Source organism: Cebus imitator, unplaced genomic scaffold (assembly GCF_001604975.1).
Source record: "Cebus imitator isolate Cc_AM_T3 unplaced genomic scaffold, Cebus_imitator-1.0 Scaffold65, whole genome shotgun sequence".
NCBI lineage: Eukaryota > Metazoa > Chordata > Mammalia > Primates > Cebidae > Cebus > Cebus imitator.
This window is the reverse complement of record NW_016107380.1, coordinates 4,659,311-4,671,776: the sequence shown is the minus strand read 5'-3', so window position 1 is coordinate 4,671,776 and position 12,466 is coordinate 4,659,311. Positions and strand designations below refer to the sequence as shown.

Sequence of the window (12,466 nt, the reverse complement as noted above, 5' to 3'; positions counted from 1 at the left end):
AAAAGTATGTAAAATATATATTTAGCTTGTTGAGGAACTGCCAAACTATTTTCCACAGAAGCTGTGTCATTTTAATGCTCACCAGTAATGTATGAAGGTTCAACTTTTTCCACATCCTCATCAGGACTCACTGTTTTTCATTTTTGTTATTATACCCATCCTAAGTCATATCTTATTGTGGTTTTGATTTGCCTTTCTCTGATCATTCATGATGACAAGTGTTTTCATGTGCTTATTGGCCATTTGTATATCTCCTTTGGAGAAATGTCTATTTAAATTCCTTGCCAATTTTTAAATTGGATTTTTTTTTAACTGTTGAGTTTTAAGAGTTCTTTACACATTCTGAATATGTGATCTTTATCAGTTATATGATTTGCAAATATTTTCTTTCATTCTGTAAGTTGTCTTTTCACTTTATTGTCCTTTGAGGCACAGATGTTTTAATTTTGATGAAATCTAATTTATCTGTTTTTTTCTTTGGTTGCTTGTGCTTTTGGTGTCATATCTGAGAAAATATTGCCTAAACCAAAATCTCGAAGCTTACACCTGTGTCTTCTAACAGTTTTATCAGTTTTACTCTTACATTTAGGTTTTTGATACATTTTGAGTTTTCATATAATAGTATGAGATAGGGGTTCAATTTATTCTTTTCTGTGTGAATATCCAGTGACCTACCACCATTTGTTGAAAATACCATCTTTCCCCATGAAATGGTCTTGGCATCCTTGTGAAAAATCAGTTGATCATCAATGAATGGGTTTATTACCGGACTCTCAATTCTATCCCATTATCCACATGTTCATTCTTATGCCAGTGGCGCTGATTGTAGCTTTGTAGCAAACTGGGGGAGCGTGAGTCCTATAACTTTGTTTTTTTCAAGACTGTTTTGGCTTTCTGGGTCCCTTTCATCTCTATATAAATTTTAGGATCAGCTTGTCAATTTCTGCAAAAAGGAAGTCAGATTTTTGATAGGGATTACCTCAAACCTGTAGATAATTTGAGGGAGTATTGCCATCATCACAATATTAAGTGTTTCAATCTATGAACATGGGATATCATTCTAAAGGTTTCCTAAATAAAGTTTTCTTTCAACAATCTTTTCCAGTCTTCAGTGTACAAATTTTGCATTTCTTTAATTAAACTTATTACTAAGCATTTTATTCTTTCTTCTGAGTATTAAAAATTTTTATTAAGATATAATTGACAAAAATTGTATTTAGGTGAACAATGTGATGTTTTGATTATGTATACATCGTAAAATTATTACATCAGGCTCATTAACATGTCATCACCTTACATACTTATTATTTTTTTGTCATAAGAAACTAAAGATCTAATCGTTCCTGAAGTTGTTAGAAAAAAAATCTAATCATTTAGTAATTTACAAATATACAATACGTTGTTATTAACTATAGTCACCATACTGTATAATGAATCTTCAGAATGTATTCATTCTAACTAAAACTTTGAACCCTTTAACCAACATCTTTCCATCCCTCCCCCTGCTGCCAGCCCCTGAAAACCACTATTCTACTCTTTGCTTTTGTGAGTTCAACTTTTTTAGATTCTGCATATAATGAGATCATGCAGTATTTGTCTTTCTCTGTGGGGCTTACTTCACTTAACATAATGTCCTCCAGGTTAATCCATGCTGTCACAAATGAAAAGATCTTCTTTTTTAAGGCTGATTAGTATTTCATTAGGGACGTGTGTGTGTGTGTGTGTGTGTGTGTGTGTGTGTGTGATATTAGTCTGTTTTCATACTGCTATAAAGACATACCCAAGATTGGTAAATTTATGAAGAAAACAGGCTTAATTGACTCATAGTTCCAAATGGCTGGAAAGGCCTCAGGAAACTTACAATCATAGCAGAAGGGAGAGCAGGCACATCTTACAAGGCAGCAGTCAAGTGAAAGTGAAGGAGGAACTCCCAAAAAGCCATCAGATCTCATGAGAATTCACTCACTATCGTTAGAACAGCATGGGGGAAATTGCGCCCACGATCAAATCACCTCCATCAGGTCCCTCCTTCCGCATGTGGGGATTATAGGGATTAGAATTTGAGAAGAGATTTGGGTGGAAACACAGAGCCAAATCATATAATGTGCATACTACATTTTCTTTATTCACGCTTCTGTTGATTAATACTTGTATTGATTCCATACATTAGCTACTGTGAATAGTGCTGTAACAAATATGGGAATGAAGATATTTCTTTTTTGTGTGTGCGAGGGAGTTTCACTCTTGTTGCCCAGGCTGAAGTGCAATGGTGCAATGTCTGCTCACTGCAATCTTTGCCTCCTGGGTTCAAGTGATTCTCCTGCCTTGGCCTCCCGAGTAGCTGGGATTACAGGCATGCACCACTAGGCCCAGCTAATTTTTTTTGTATTTTTAGTAGAGACGGGGTTTCTCCATGTTGGTCAGGCTGGTCTTGAACTCCCAACTTCAGGTGATCCACTGGCCTTGGCCTCCCAAAGTGCTGGGATTACAGGTGTGAGCCACCATGCCCAGCCCTGCAGATATTTCTTTTTCTCTTCTTCTTTTTTTTTTTTTTGAAACGAAGTCTCACTCTGTTGCCCAAGCTGGAGTGCAGTGGCACAATCTCGGCTCACTGCAAACTGCACCTCCCAGGTTTAAGCAACTCTCCTGTCAGCCTTCCAAGTAGCTGGGATTATAGGCACATGCCACCAAGTCCAGCTAATTTTTTATTTTTAGTAGAGATGGTTTCACTACATTGGCCAGGCTGGTCTTGAACCCTTGATCTTGTGATCCACCTGCCAATGTGCTGGGATTACAGGCATAAGCCACTGCATCCGGGCTGATATTTCTTCAAGATACTGATTTCCTTTGGATGTATACCCAGAAGCGACATTGCTGGATCACACGATATCTCTATTTTTAATTTTTCGAGGAATCGCCATACTCTTTTTCATAATGGCTGTACCAATTTACATTCCCACCAACAGTGTATGAGAGTTCCCTTTTCTCTACATCCTCAGAACACTTGCTATCTTTTGCCTTTCTGAAAATTACCATTCTAACAGGTGTGAGGTGATATCTCACTGTGATTTTAATTTGCTTTTCCCTGATGATGAGTGATGTTAAGCATTTTTTCATATGTCTGTTGGTCATTTATATGGCTTCTTTTGAGAAATAAATGCTCAGGTTCTTTGCCTTTTTTTTTTTTTTTTTTTTTTTTTTTTTTTTTTTGAGACAGGATCTCCCTTTGTCACCCAGGCTGGAGTGTGCTGGCATGATCTTGGCTCACTGCAACCTCCACCTCCCAAGCTCAAGCAACTCTCCCACCTCATCCTCCTGAGTAACAGGGACTACAGGCATGCACCACCACACCCAGCTAATTTTTGCTTTTTTTTTTGTGGAGAAGGGGTTTCACAGTGTTGCCCAGGCTGGTCTTGAATTCCTGGGCTCAAGCTATCACTCTGCCTCGGCATCCCAAAGTGCTTGGATTACAGACGTGATTAAAGGCATGCCCAATGCCTTTGCCCATTTTAAAATCAGATTATTTGTTTTCTTGCTATTGAGTTGTATGAATTCCTTACATATTCTGGATCTTAACCCCTGATCAGATGTATGGTCTGCAAATATTTTCTCCCAATCTACATGTTGTCTCTTCACTCTGTATGTTGTTTCCCTTGCTGTGCAGAAGCTTTTTAGTTTGATGCCATTTCATTTGTCTATTTTTGCTTTTGTTACCTGTGCAAAAGTTCTTTTTGATGTTATTGGAATAGAATTTAAAAATTTTTTTCATTTCAGATTTTTCATTGCTAGTATTTAAAAATACATCTGCTATTCGTATATTGATATTATATCCTGCAATCTTTATAAACTAGTTTATTTGTTCTATTAGCTTTTCAGTGGATTATTTTGCAGACATCCGTGTTTTGTTCTTCATTTTAGGGGAAAAGCTTTCAGTCTTTTACCATTAAGTATGATGTTATTGTGTTTTTTTTGTAGCAGCCCTTCATTAGATTGAGGAAATTCCCTTCCATTTCTAGTTCCCTTCTATTCCCAGTTAATCACGAAAGGATAATGAATTTTGTCAAATGCTTTTTTAGGAGCTAATAAAATGATTATGTGGATTTTTCTATTTATTTTATTTATATATATTAATATGAGTAATGATTTAACATTAATTTTTGTAAGTTGAACCAACTGTGCATTGCTGGGATAAATCCCACTTGCTCATGGTGTATAATTCTTTTTACACTATTTCTTACGGGCACAGAGTTTACTTTTACTTCTATGTATCATCCAAAGCACTCAAGTCATACTACAACTGGATCAAGAACTAGTGCCCAAGACATGTAACCATCATTATTATCGCTATCATCATAAATATTAATGAGAGCCCAAGTTGATGACATTCAGAACTAGAATAAGTCCAAATGAGAAACCTCATTTTAAGGAATAAGATAAAAGTTGGAGATAAGGCCATCTGGGATTATTACATTTCTCAATGTTGTTGAATAATCCCTACATTCCTGGAATATGCCTTGTTTGATCATGATACTCTATTCTTCATTTTTATTTTATATATTTCTTAAGCATAGCCCAAGAACTACACTTTATTTTAAAAAGTGTTTTAAAATGAACACATCAACAGGAATAAATATACATGTATATGTGTACACACACATATATACACATACATGTATATTTATCAAAAGTATTTGGCTTAATGATTTCTTAAAAATAAAGCACTAGCATACCCAGTACACAGGTCAAGAAGCAGAACATTATCAGCCCCTCATAAGGCCACTATTGTGCCCCCCTCAGTCACTACACTTCACTACCCAACAAGAAAAACCACTATCCTAACTACCAACACTGCTGATTAGTTTAACCTGCTTTTTTTTTTCTTTTTTTTGAGACAGTCTTGCCCTGTCCCTCAGGATGGAGTACAATGGCGCAAACTCGGCTCACTGCAACCTCCACCTCTTGGGTTCAAACGATTCTCCTGCCTCAGCCTCCCGAGTAGCTGGGGTTGCAGGTGCCCACCACCATGCCCAGCTAATTTTTGTATCTGTAGTAGAGACGGAGTTTCACCATGTTGGCCAGGCTGGTCTCAAATTCCTGACCTTGTGATTCCCCGCCTTGGCCTCCCAAAGTGCTGGGATTATAGGCGAGAACCACCGCGCCCGGCCAGTTTAACCTGCTTCTAAAACTTTGTGTAAAGGAATAATAGTCAGGCTCACTTCGCTCAACACTGTATTTGTGAAATTCATCATGTTGTGTCCAGCTGTTAGTTGTTTGTCCTCCTTGGTAGATAACAGCCCATTATATGAATATACTGCATTTATCAATTTATTCTGATGCTATTTGGGGATTGAGTCGCTGTATTTTAGAAATATTATGCACATTTGGGCGAGGTGGATCACGCCTTGTAATTCCAGCACTTTGGGAGGCCAGGGCGGGTGGATCACCTGAGGTCAGGGGTTCGAGACCAGCCTGACCAACATGGCAAAACTAAAAATACAAAGAGTACAAAGAATCCACTAAAAAAACAAAGAATAGCTGGACATGGTGGTGCATGCCTGTAATCCCAGCTACTCGGGAGGCTGAAGCAGGAGAATCATTTGAACCTGGGAGGCTGAGGTTGCAATGAGCCGAGATCATGCCACTGCACTCCAGCCTGGGCAAGAAGAGCGAAACTTCGTTCCAAAAAAAAGAAAGAAAGAAAAGAAGAAAGAAATATTATGCTATTAGGCACAGTCAGTGCTGCTGTGAATATTTGGTACATGTCTCTTGGTGAATATATCTCGTTTTTCTGTTGGGTATGTACCCAGGATAGAGTTGCCATCCTAGAGATTCTTTAGGATAGAAGAGAAAATAGAAAAGTTTTTTTCTATTCATTACAATGGAGATGACTACATTTTTAAAATAATGACTTAGATTTTCCATAAGCCTTTAAATATCATAGTGTTATTTTTCTCATTCCAGGAACATGTAATACATTTTTAAGTAAAAGTATTAGCATATAATATAATGCTTTATTCTGGAATTGTCTATAGCTACACTAACACATTAGCCACATGCCATAGAAGGCTATCGAATACCTGAAATGTGGGGTAAATGTAAAATACAGAATAGACTTACAAGATTTAGTATGAAATAAAAAATGTACAATATCTTAATAATTTTAAAATATCCATTACAGGTTGAAATGATAGTACCTCGGGTACACTGGGTGAAATAAAACATACTATTAAAATAAATCTCACCTGTTTTTTAAAAAAATGTGGCTACTAGAAAATTTTAAATTGGATGTGTTGTTCACAATTTTATTTCTTTTGGACAGTGCTGGTCCACACTATGCAATCAAATTCATGGATAAGGATTGTCTTAATATTTCAAATGTACATTACTTTCAATTCTGTTTAACAAAGAACATGTCAGGGCTACTTTGCACCATCTAGTATTGGCACTTTGTCGCTGGCACATTTATTTAAAAGATATTAAATATTCTCTAATTTGATGCATTTTATTATTTTCTTTTTAGGTTAAATTTCCACATTGCTTACATTGTACATGATGATATTCCTCAGAGAATAAGAAAATATAACAAAAGTCTGTATGGAAATCGAAGGAACAGGATTGGATATGAAAAACAGTTAAAATTTTAAAATATTTCTTTTATTTTTATGTTTGAGATGGAGTCTCACTCCTGTTGCACAGGCTGGAGTGCAGTGGCACAATCTCGGCTCACTGCAACCTCGGCTCACTGCAACCTCCACTCACTGCAACCACCACCTCCTGGCTTCAAGCAATTCTCCTTCCTCAGCCTCCTGAGTAGTGGGGATTACAGGCGTGTGCCACCACGCTGGCTAATTTTTGTAATGTTAGTAAAGACGGGGTTTTGCCATGTTGGCCAGGCTGGTCTCAAACTCCTGACCTCAGGTGAGCCACCCTGACCTTGGCCTCCCAAAGTACTAGGATTATAGATGTGTGCCCAGCCAATATTTCTTTTATTAAAACAACTTTCTTAAATTGTAATTCCTTATAGATGAACATAAAGCTTGTGTTGTACTTAGTTTAGCATATGTGTATACAGAGTATTTTTGGGGTGAGTTTATATTAACAAGGATGTTTACTTCTTTAGGTAAAATAACCTATTTCTTTTTCTTTGCTTGGCAGTTAGAGCAATACTAATTGCTTAATCATAACAGAAGTGGCACGCTACAAACTCATTATTCCTATCATCTGACTGATGAATTGTGATCCCTGTCACAGGCCCAAATAGCTAGGTCCTGCTTGGATAATTGCTAAATATATTTTTCTTGAATTATAATTTTTTTGCATTATGTCGACTTCGAAAGATATAAACTAGAATTTCTCAGCCTCCTTTTGGTGAGAAAAAAAAAAAAGCCTCGATCCTTTTGGTAACAAGTAAAATTTTAAAAAAATAGGCCTTAAAAGATCTTGGAGTCACCTTAAACTTTATCTGCCATGAGACACTTAGAAGAATCAGACCTTTGTTGAAGATAACAGAACAGAGATTCATTCAGTCACACCCAAGGAACAGGTGTTCACTGTTCACTAGAACGCAGCGTGGGAAGTGGATGGATCCAGGGCAGCCAGGGAACTGGACACTCACATGCCCCTGGGAAGCAAGTCTTTGTTGCTCTCCTTCCACCACTGGGTCTCAGCTTGTCTTTGACTAGCTTCTACCACTTGTGCCTCCACCCAACCTGCTGCTACATTCTGCTGGTTTCTGCTTACTCAGATGTTTTGCATCCCGAAGCCCATTTTGGCCCCTCTGCCTTGCCCTTTCTCAACTCCAACCTTTCTATTATATCAGATGGCTCCGTCTCTGCATTCTCCACTGTTCCATTTCCAAGGGAGAGTCTGACTGGCTAATTATGTGTCCGTGTTTGATGAGAATTGTTTGTTCCAGGTCACCTCACATGATGATGACTACCTCAAAGACTGTTGCTCTTGAGTCACGTCTTAATTCAATTAGCTGGGCTGGGGATGAGGAGGGGGTAAGGAACGTTTTTTTTGGAGTTATTTGTGCAACTCCTGCTCTAGAAATAGTTTGGGTAACTGTTTCCTCTCCAAAGGGACTCTGGGTACGCTAAGTATCTCTCTCTCATACAGGAATATATTAAAATAACAGTGATTAAAACAAAGGGAGTATGAATAAATTGACTGAATTATGAAGTTAAATGTAGGAAACAATGAACAAGGGAAGAAACATACTGACCCAGGGTCAAGAACTAGCTATGTGCAAGTGAAATTTTTTCGCAATCGAATAAACTGGCTTTCAAGATTGCATTTTGTTTTGCGAATTAAACCATTTTCAAGTCACGAGTCGTACTTTTCTAGAGGCCCCGGGCATCCGGAACCCCTGAAAGCCCCGTTCTTTCTAGGAGACCCCAGCCTTCAGCAATTTGGGGGCTCTGTTTCTTACGTTGGGAGCGAAATTCTGCAGGAAATAGACGCCCGGAATCCGATGCAGGTCCTGGGGACCCTTGGCTGTGGTAGCACGGTGGAAAGGTGGGGTATTCGAGGCTCTGGGCCCGTTTACCTGGAAGCCCGGGGCGCCGCGCCACCTGTCTGGAGTCAGCCCCTTTCCCGGACGTCTCCTCCCCTGAGTTTCCTCCTCATAGGCTTGTCGCTGGGAGTGTGGGCGGCCCCTTTCCTGAGCGCAGAAACTCTTACGGTTCCCCCTACCCTGCTCCTCCCCCACAGCGGTCTTTCTCTTAGCTCAGCCACTTCCTTCCTTGGCCTCACCCTCCCCAGTGTACTGAAGAAGGTAGCAGGGTCCGAACCCAGCGGCGCCAGTTCTCCGGCAGGAAGGAAAACCGGGCAGAGAGGTGCGTGAGCGCCGGGTAGACGCAGCTTAGGTAGCAGGGATGGACGGGGTGGGTGTCCGGGGTGCAGCCGCCGGCGACTGCGGGCTGCGTGGGAGCCGGGCCCGGGGTGGGGGTCCGGGGGGTGGGCGCGCAGAGACTGCCACCGGCGGGGCAGAGACCGCGCGGGCTGGGGTCCCGGGGGGCGCGCGCCGCCCACACCCACGCCTCTCGGGCCGACTTCCGCACTCGGCTCACGTGATGTTTCGCCGGCCGGGGGCGGACTGGGAAGCCGGCAGAAATGGAACGATTTTTACCGCGGCGCGGCGTGTCGGCTTTGCACTTGGCGGTGGTTCAGGAGCCAGTTCTGTAGAGCTGGGTGGGGACGGGCTGGGGGCGAGGGGAGAGGCTGCCCCGAGGAACGTGGTGGCCTCTGGGAGGTGGACTCTGCAGCGCCGGAGGTCGGTGCGGCTCTGTGCGCTCCAGGTCAGGGGTGCGGAGTCGTGAGCTGACTCCAGGGGCTCGTGGAGCCCGGGCAGGGTCCGTTTTCGTCGCCGGGTTTGGGCGCTCGCTCTCGCGGCGCGCCGGGACGCACGGGTCTCGTGGAGGAGGCGGACTCGCGGCACCGGGCTAGGAGCTGCGGAGACAAAGGCTTCCGGGACGCGGCTCTTCCCGGGCACTGGCAGTGCCGCCACGCAACTGGGGGCCCAGCCCTGCGCTCCCCAGCCATGCACCGGTGCCGGCGGTGACCGTGTGATGTCGGGCTGCAGAGCAGGAGCGTTTCGGCCCTCTACCAGGAGAACCCCAATCTGGGAGCAGGATGGCCAGATACGGAGTGAGCGCGCGCCAGCCCGGAGGGAGGAAGGAGCCCCGTCATCCTTTGACCAGCGCCGGCTCCCTGTCCGCGATTGCAAAGGCGGGCTGGGAAAACGTGCCCAGCCCGAGTGTGTGAAGTTGGTTCCTGATCCCACACATGCCCGTTCCAGTAGGCTTTACTTCCTTGGACATTCGAAAACCTCCATACATTGCCTCCAAACTTTTGAAAAATAACAATGCCCCCAGGGTCCTTAAATACATTATAAAGTGTGTATTGTTGGTGGGTTTCGGGTTCTGCCCAGTCTTCCGACATTCTGCTTCCGTGGTGATTCCCATGCACAAAGCCTAAATCGATTCTGCGACAATTAGAGTGCGGGCTGGCATTTGCCTCGCCTTCCCTGGAGCCTTTTCCTGGCTTCTGGTCCAGCCACTCACCCATAAGCATTTACCCTTAGACTTGTTCTGCTCCTCACCTCTTCTCATTGTTCCTTTTTTTCTTAGCTAGACATAGTTTCATGGCATACTTGAGAATTTGTTGCATTCATATAATCAAATCAGGGTATTTGGGATATCCATGACTTTAAACATTTATCTCTTTATGCTAGAAACATTCAGCTTACTTGCTTCTAGCCATTTGGAAGTGTACGGTCCATTAATGTGAACTGCAGTCACCCCACTGATCAATGCAACACCGGGTCTTATTTCTTCTGTGTATTTGTACCCATCATCCTTCCTTCATCCCTCTGCACCCTTCATTGTTCTTCATCTTGCTCACTGCAGTCCTGGGATTCTGTCCTTATCCTAAAAGGCCACGTGTCTTTCAAGGATTGTGTAACAATCGATATTTTTCCCCCAATAGTCCCTCTCCCTCCTAAATAATAATAAAACATGTCAAATTATGTATGCTAGCAATTGTTTCTAAACCTGTTATTTTCCTATTTATAGTGTTCAGGGCAGGGCGCCTTTCTTGCTTTGTAAGTGTTTTTGCGTTTGTAAGAGCTCAGCATGTCACATTTCATACAAATACCACTCACCATTATATTTAGCATATTTGTATAATGGCAGAAGAGGAAGGGGGGAAAAAAGAGCCAGCAAGATGTGGTAGAAACAGCATTTAATTGTGAGGTATTAACCCCTGTTACATTGTTCTTAAAATGGGGATAAATAAATGCCAAGGTTCTTAGAATTTGCAAGGTTCTTAGAATTACATGAATTAACATGGATAAGGAACCTGATATGTAATTAATTATAAAGAAATGCTGGTTGCCTTCTGTCCTTAAAATTAGGTGAATGTATGTCTGCTTAATATAATGCAAGTATGCGTGCTATATATAATAGATGGATTTCCCTTTCGATTCTTGTTATTCAATGAGAGCTAAGTCTGAAGTGTGTTGCTGGTGATGGGAGAAGGAATGAAGAAAGGTGTTAAAGAGGTACATCTTTCCAGGGGTTCAAGAATCAGAGAATTGGAGAGGTCCTTAATTTCTTTGGACATTTTCATTCTCCCTCTGTCCAGCACAAGCTAATTTCCTTGTCATCCCTCACAGATCCTTACTACGTCTGCATTAATGTTTCTAATGAAAAGAGTGCAAACTTTATTCATTGTTAGGCAATTTTAATTGCTAGAGAACTTTTTTATATGGCTCTCAAATCTGCCTTTCTATTACCATCCTACCCAGTAGAGTAACACAAAGAAAGATTATTCATAGAAGTACATAAAAAACAGCTTTAGTTTTTTGTTTTGTTTTTAAAGCAGCAGTTCTTCCCTAAGCTAACTTTATAGATCAAGATTCTTTAGAGTGCAAGTAATAGAAATTTAATCAAACCAACACAAGCAAAAAGAGGAGAGATGTTGGTTCATGGAGCTGGAAAGGGTCATATATGGGCTCAAGTCATTGTTGTATGGCTGGACGTTTCTTTGTGTTAGCTTTATTCCTGGCAAGCTCTTCCCACATGGTGGCCATTGACATCAGGGGCCATAAACTAATATCTTAGAACCCAGTGGAAGGAGAGTGTCGTTTTATAATAGTTGTAGCAAAATCAAAGGGCTGAACCTCAGTGTTCTGGATGGGCTTAACTACCTCATGTCGCAACCAATCATTCTGTCCCTGAGCTGCTTCTGGAGCCCAGGATAAGTCTTTACCCAGGTTACGTGGGTTTAGCGTAAGGAGGGAAAGGCTTTATCCAGACAAGACTTAGACTGCTGGTGCCAGAATGGGGAATGGGTGCCAGGCGGACAAAACAACAGTTGCCCACGGCTCTGCTGTTAATAGTTTTTTCCTACTGTAATTCTCATGGCATGGTGTTCAGGCCTTCAGCATCGTGGCTGTGTACTCTGAGTATATTCTAGCTTTTTAGATCTCTCTTAAACTATGTCTTGAATTGCATATAATGTTATAGATTATATGCAATTAATTATATGACTTCACCAGCACAAAGTCCCCAATATTTGACACTATAAATTTTTGTATTTTTTATAAAGATGCCTTTAACTGAATATTTTGCATTTTATTGCAATGCAAGCTTCTTAAATTAGAATCACACAAGCAACAGAGCACTTTTAATAATTAGCAGATAGAAGATTTAGTGTCCCAATCGATAATATCCTGTAAGCAGGTGGTATATAGTCATAGGTGTCACTCTTGTTTTTAAAAGCTAGCAAGGGCCGGGCACGGTGGCTCACGCCTGTAATCCCAGCACTTTCGGAGGCCGAGACGGGTGGATCACGAGGTCAAGAGATCAAGACGATCCTGGTCAACATGGTGAAACCCCGTCTCTACTAAAAATGCAAAAAATTAGCTGGGCATGGTGGCACGTGCCTGTAATCCCAGCTACTC

General features: G+C 41.6%; 1 protein-coding gene across 1 annotated transcript in view; it reads left to right on the top strand.

The window, feature by feature from the left end:
- Positions 1 to 8,643: 8,643 nt before the first annotated feature.
- ABRACL (ABRA C-terminal like) overlaps positions 8,644 to 12,466 on the top strand; it is a 15,367-nt gene continuing 11,544 nt past the window's right edge. The window contains exon 1 of the mRNA XM_017530417.2: positions 8,644 to 8,837. The gene's annotated coding sequence lies outside the window, so the exon portion shown is untranslated. The remainder of the gene's footprint in view (positions 8,838 to 12,466) is intronic.